Raw genomic sequence first — 5,761 nt, 5'->3', positions numbered from 1 at the left:
TCTTGTTCCTTCTCTTCCTCGGAGTCGCTTTCCCCGACCCTCTCCCTCTTTTCCCTTCTCCCCTCTTCCCGTTCCGGGCCATGTTCCGGGCCCGCCCCCAGCCCCGGGCGGGGCTGCCCCTGCCCCGTCGACGGCCCCGTCCCCGGCCCCACCCATCCTCCCCCGGTGTCGCCTCCGCCCGGCTCTCGCTGTCCTGGCTGTGGCGCTGTTGGCTGGGCATCACTTCTCTTTGGCATCGCTTGTCCTGGCCCCAGCCCCAGCCCCAGTCCCAGCCCCAGCCCCAGCCCCGGCTCCTTCCCGGGCTTGCGGAGGGCACATATGGCGCGGCCGCTCTCGCCGCCCCCGCTGCGGCTCCTTCAGCCTGAGCTCCGCCAGGGCCTGGGGCGGGTGGGGATGCTCGGCCCAGGATGCTCGAGGGGCGCTCGGGGGCCATGTCTGGCCCCGGGCCGAGCGCTGACAGCCGCGTGTCGCCCGCAGGGGAGTCACAGGAGGCGTTGCAAAAGCAGTACCGGATGGGTTCGCTGCTGGACAGCAGCGGCTTTGGCAGCATCTTCCCGGTCACCCGGCTCGCGGACAGCACCACAGTGAGTGGCAGGGGCGGAGGAGGAGGGAGAAGGAGGGAGGAGGAGGAGGAGGAAGAAGAAGACAAGGAAGGAGAGGTTGGAGCGCGGCGTGCCAGGCGGCAAGCTCAGCCTGCTGTTGCCCCTTGGCTCACAGGTGGCCGTCAAGCGCATCCGGCCCTGGGGCGATCTGGTGAGTGAGCGGGGCCAGAGGCTCCCATGGACAGCACTCCAAATCTTTCCTGTGCCCCTTCCAGGTGCCAGACACGGTGAGGAACATTCACCAGAGACTCGTGTCCTGTGGAACTGTGGATGCTGGGCTGCAAAATGACCTTCTGAGGCTGGCTGAAGAACACCCAGCTAATGTGGTGATGAGCCTCCTGCGCTGTGCCCCATTGTGTGACGGGTACGCGGCACAGGTGCCCTGTGAGCTCAGGCTTCTCTGGCCTGTAGGGCCACTGCCCTGCACAGCCTGTCCAGTGGGGTCTGCCAGACACTCAGAGAGCTCTGGGCCCCTTGAGCCACCCTGTTTGCTGATCCTTCTGCCATGCTCCCTCCCTGCCCCTCAGGGCACGGGGGCTTTGTCACCTGGCCCCACTCAGCTGCATGGGGCTTGGTACTGATGCACAGCTCTGGTCCCACAGAGCTGCTGCCTTGATGTGGAAAACCATCGGCTCATCGGGACCAGCAGTGCAGAAGGTGCTTCCAGAGCTGCTCTTCGTGATGGAAGACAGGCCAGTGTACAGCATGTTCTTCATCAAAGAGGACAACGAGGCCGTCTTTGCACTGGCAGTGAGTTTCTGACACTGGCCTTTGCTTGCCCTCCAGGTCCCCTCTCCAGCAGCTCTCCATGCTCTGCCCAGTGCCCTGCAGCTCCCAGCCTCGGGCACTGGGCTGAAGGCTGGGCTAGGGACAGGCTCAGGGGCAGCAGGCCGGGTGCTCCCCCTGTGTCTCCCCTGGGGCCCTGCCACACGGACACCTCGGCACTGAGCACTGCCTCGGGCCGCTCTGTCTTTTGCAGGCAACTCTGGTGCTCTGGGTGACTGTCCACATGCCCGAGTGGCACCACACAATGATTGCATATTCTGCCCGTGTCTTCGTGGCTCTGCTCTTCCAAATCTTCAGCACCACAGAGCAGATGCCACAGGATGTTGAGAACTTCTGGACAGCGTGCCGGGAGGAACACCGCCTTCCCAGCAAGCCCAACAGGTCCCAGTCACCCTGTCCTTCCCATGCCCTTGTGGCCAGGGTCACTGCTCCCAGCGTGACCTGGCCTTTGCTCTGGCCACAGGTTTGCAGTGCAGACCATGAAGGCTCTGCTCTGCCTACTGGGCTGTGACAAGAAGCTGGTGGCTCTGGAGCGCAGGTGGGTCTGGGACACCCTGCTCTGTGCTGAGACCCAGCACTATGCAGTGGGGCTGCTGGCCAGGTGAGTCCCCCTTCTCCCCACTGCCAGCATTGGTGCCCTGTGCCCGGAGTGCCCCACATGCTCCCTGTGGTCGTGGCCAGAGGGCCTTGGCACCGAGGGACGGTCTAGCAGCCTGGAAAAGGCTGGGAGAGGAGGGCTCCCAGGAACAGCTGCCTCCCAAAGGGCCCACGTCCCCTCACAGGGTACTGGGCAAAGGTCCCACACCTCTGTGAGTCAGTCCTGGGAGAGGTTTGCCCGCCCAGCTCAGGACTTTGGTGCCTTTCTCCTCCTGCCAGGGAGATGCGCCGTGGCTCGAGCCCCTTGTGTTGCGGCATCGCCAGGCACCTGCTCAGCCTGCTCATCGGGGGGCAGCCGCGCTGGGATCTGCCGGCCCTGGCGTTCTTTGTGGAGGTGAGCCTGAGGGCCAGCGCTGCCTGGCTGAGCTGCCTCCCAGCTCTCTGGCTCTGGGAGCCGCAGCCGCCTGGCACGGTGCGTGCCCGGTGCTGCCGCCTGGGCCCGGCCCTGGGCAGTTCTGCACTCCCAGCGGCCGGGTCCCTGTCACTGCCCTGTGCCTTTCAGGTCCTGCAGTGCCTGGACTTGAACAAACACGGGCACAGTGCCCTGTCGGTCATGTCCAGGCACCTGCCGAGCGAGAGCAGGGACAGGCTGCGCCTGGAGCTCAGAGGCCTCGTGGTGCTCAGCAAGGAGCCCTCGCTGGTGAGAAGGGGGCAGTGGCTGAAGCCGTGCTGGCATCGTGGGGCTGGGCAACGCTGCTCCTTGGGCTTGCCTGGGATTCGGCAGCTGAGGCAGCTGCTCCCAACTCTCTGCCTCCTGCTTCAGCTGCCCCAGTGCCTTGGCACAGACCTCTGGCCTCTGGGCCCTGAGGCAGCTGCATGGGGTTGCAGGGCCAGGGCCCTGTTGGTGCTGCAGCCCTCCAGGGCTTCACAGCTCAGCCTTGTGTTGCACACAGAGCGGAGGAATACGCGGCGTCTACCACCACCTGGTGGAGCAGCTGGGTGATCCGGATGGAGAGATGGTGTGGATGACCCTCTCTGTGCTAGCCTATATGCTCCAAGAAAAAGACCTTAAGATACCCAGCGCCACTGCCCAGAAGCTGGCTGAGCCACTCCTCCCACACTTTGAGAATGTAAGGTTCTGTGGACTGCCAGGAAACTTTGTGCCCTGGGCAGTTTTGGACCTTTGCCCCACTGAGACTGGACTAGTTGGTGCTGAGCTCTTCTCCTTTCCTCCAGGACAACAGCCACGTGCAGCTGCTCTCCATCCAGCTCTTCAGCAGGGTGATGGAGCTGGTAGTGGAAGAGGGGAAAAAGGCTCTCACTAGAACCGTGAGCCAGAGCCTGCTTCCCCTCTTCTTGCACTGGCATGATGAGAACCGGTGCGTGGCGAAGGTGAGGCTTTCTGTCGTGCTGCTGCGTCCCCGGCAGGGGCTTGGCTGCCTCTTCCCCTGGCGCCTCGTGTGCTCCAGGCTCGCCCTGGCCTTGGCCCAGGGATGTGGGTCCCATGCCCTGGGCTCTGGTGCCACCTCCGGCTCTCTACTGCTCTCCAGGCCTCTGGCGAAACCCTGCTTTGCGCAGCACGCTTCTTGGGGAGGAGGGATCTGGAGGAGCTGCTGAGCCAGCCGTGGCGCATGAAGGTCGCCAAGTGCCTGGTAAGGCCAGCCTGGAAGCCCCAGCCGCAGGCTGGAGAAGTCCCCTGCCCCCGGAGCTCAGCGTGCGGGGCCGGCAGCTGTGTCCTTGCCCAGCGCCGCAGCCAGGGCAGCCGCAGCCTGCGCTCTACACAGGGGCTGCTCCCTTCGCTGGGCCGCGTGGGCTCTCGGCCGGGCTCCTCCGGCCCCGAGCCGGGTGCCCACGGAGTCCCGGCCTGGCCGGGCCTTGGGGCTGTGCGGGCCGGGGAGGCCGGGGCTGGGCGCAGGGAGCGCCCGGCCGAGGGGCAGAGCCCGTGCCGAGCTTTCCCTCCTGGCGCTCTTCGCAGCTGCTACAGGACAAGAGCCGAGCGGCCGAGCACCTGCGCTGGGCCCTGCCGTGCCTGCAGAGCCCGCAGCCGCGCCTGCGGCAGGCGGCCCTCAGGCTCATCGGTGAGCCGCCAGCCCGCCGTCCCTCCCCGCCTCCGGCCCGGCTGCTGCCCCGGCAGCAGGAGCCGGGCCCGGCGCGGTGCAGCCCCGCCTGCCCTCGGCGCTGCCACCACCCTCCCGCAGCCGTGCCCTGGGGCGGCACGATGCGCCAGGGGCCCGGGCTGAGCCCTGCCCGGGGGACGAGGCCGTGTGGCCGCAGGGCCGGCAGCGCCCCTGGGGGGCAGCTGTGCCGCTGGGGCCGACACGGGCTCTGTGTTGCCAGGGCTCGCCGGAACGCTCCTGAGGGGACACAAGGAGGAGCTGCAGGTGCTCAGCGAGGGTGAGTGAGGGCAGCCGCCCTCGTGGCAGCGGGGCCGCCGGGGGCAGCTGCAAATGCCGTGCACGGAGCTGCAATCGCTGCCCAGCTGCGGAGGGCTCTGCGGCCTGTGCGGATGAGGGGCAGTGCGGGCCAAGCACGGAGAGCTCTCAGGGACACGGGGGATCCGTGGCCAGCACCTTCTGGCCCGTGCCCTGGTCTCCTGCTCCTTTGTGGCCATGGCAGGAGCCGGGTGGGATGGCCCTGGCAGGAAGGTTTCCTTGGATTCCCGCAATCCGGCCTCTGACTGTGGCTCTATTTCTCTCTTGCAGCCCTTCAAGCCCTGAGGGAGGACAAGAGCCCCTCCTTTATGAGCCGGGTTATCCAGCTGCAATTCGACAGAAGATCTGCTGAACTTCGTCTGCTGGATCAGAAGAACCAGTGTCATTCAGCGACCTTCCCATTGAAGATGGAACCAGCTGCAGCTCCAGGCACAGCTCTTGCTGCTCACAGCTGAGCCTGTGGCAAGCTCCAGGAGCTCCTGCCATCTCCCTCCCTGTTGGCAGCTCCCTCCCTCCATTCCTCAGGCCCTGCCCATACCCTGTTTTGCCTTCCAGCTCACCCCTTCGCTTCACCTTCCCTTCATAAAGTTTGGTTTGCTCACTTTACCCACATCTCTGTGGAGCCTGAGCGGCACCAAACCTGAGCCCTGGGACACACAGGGCCCTGCTGCCATTCTCTTCCATGCTGTGCTCTGTGCACGGACAGAGAAGAACAAGGACAGCTCAGGCTGCAAAGGTCCCTGTCGTGCAGGTCCCTTGCACAACACTGTGGGGTTAAAAGCCGTGCTGAGCACGCTGAAGGGGACAAGGAGCCTGGGTTTTAGAAGAGCCACCTTGAGTATGCTCTGAGCCCAGCCTTGAGGGATTCCCTGGCTAGCATCCATATAGGACAAAGGAGCATGCAATGCTGGAAGTGTTCACAAAGAGCTTCCTGAAAGCACAGCAGTGCTCCATCCCCACACAGGGACGGGAAGAGGGCAGAACCGGAGGCCATCGTGGCCTAACAGTGAGCTCTGGGTGTGCTAAAAGCAAATGAAGCAGCAGCAGCAGCAGCAGCAGTGGCGCAGTGGCCGAGACTCAGAGCGCGACCTTGCCAGTGGACGGAGCGCTGCCAGGCAGTGCCTGCACGCTGGGTGAGGGTCTGGGGGCTCTGGTCTCCCCACAAGTGAGGAATGGCAGCCCCTGCCTCAGAGCCAGTCAGAAACCCAAGTGAGAGCAGAGGCAGGGCACTGTCACAACAGCCAGTGCTGCACTCACTTTGCCACTAGGGCCCCATGCCTAGAGTGGGTCACACTCAGGGAACAGGAGGCCTTAGACGTGGCTCAAGCCATTGCTCCATAACCT

The 5,761-nt window shown here is 65.0% G+C and overlaps 2 long non-coding RNA genes across 3 annotated transcripts; both read left to right on the top strand.

Annotated features, from left to right (window-relative positions):
* Positions 1-831: 831 nt before the first annotated feature.
* Positions 832-1,976, top strand: LOC306815944. 2 transcript variants are annotated; one of them, XR_013777536.1, is made up of 3 exons: positions 832-966; positions 1,205-1,352; positions 1,852-1,976. It is a non-coding gene; the product is annotated as an uncharacterized lncRNA (long non-coding RNA). The 2 variants fall into 2 exon arrangements; XR_013777537.1 differs by lacking the exons at positions 832-966; positions 1,205-1,352 and adding an exon at positions 1,662-1,769 and having other exon boundaries at positions 1,852-1,924.
* Positions 1,977-4,269: 2,293 nt separating this feature from the next.
* Positions 4,270-5,023, top strand: LOC306815945. Its single transcript, XR_013777538.1, has 2 exons — positions 4,270-4,379; positions 4,688-5,023. It is a non-coding gene; the product is annotated as an uncharacterized lncRNA (long non-coding RNA).
* The last annotated feature ends 738 nt before the right edge of the window (positions 5,024-5,761 follow it).

This window comes from Erithacus rubecula, assembly GCF_903797595.1.
Source record: "Erithacus rubecula genome assembly, contig: scaffold_303_arrow_ctg1, whole genome shotgun sequence".
NCBI lineage: Eukaryota > Metazoa > Chordata > Aves > Passeriformes > Muscicapidae > Erithacus > Erithacus rubecula.
Note: the sequence above shows the minus strand (reverse complement) of the source record. Positions and strands in the feature narration are given on the sequence as shown.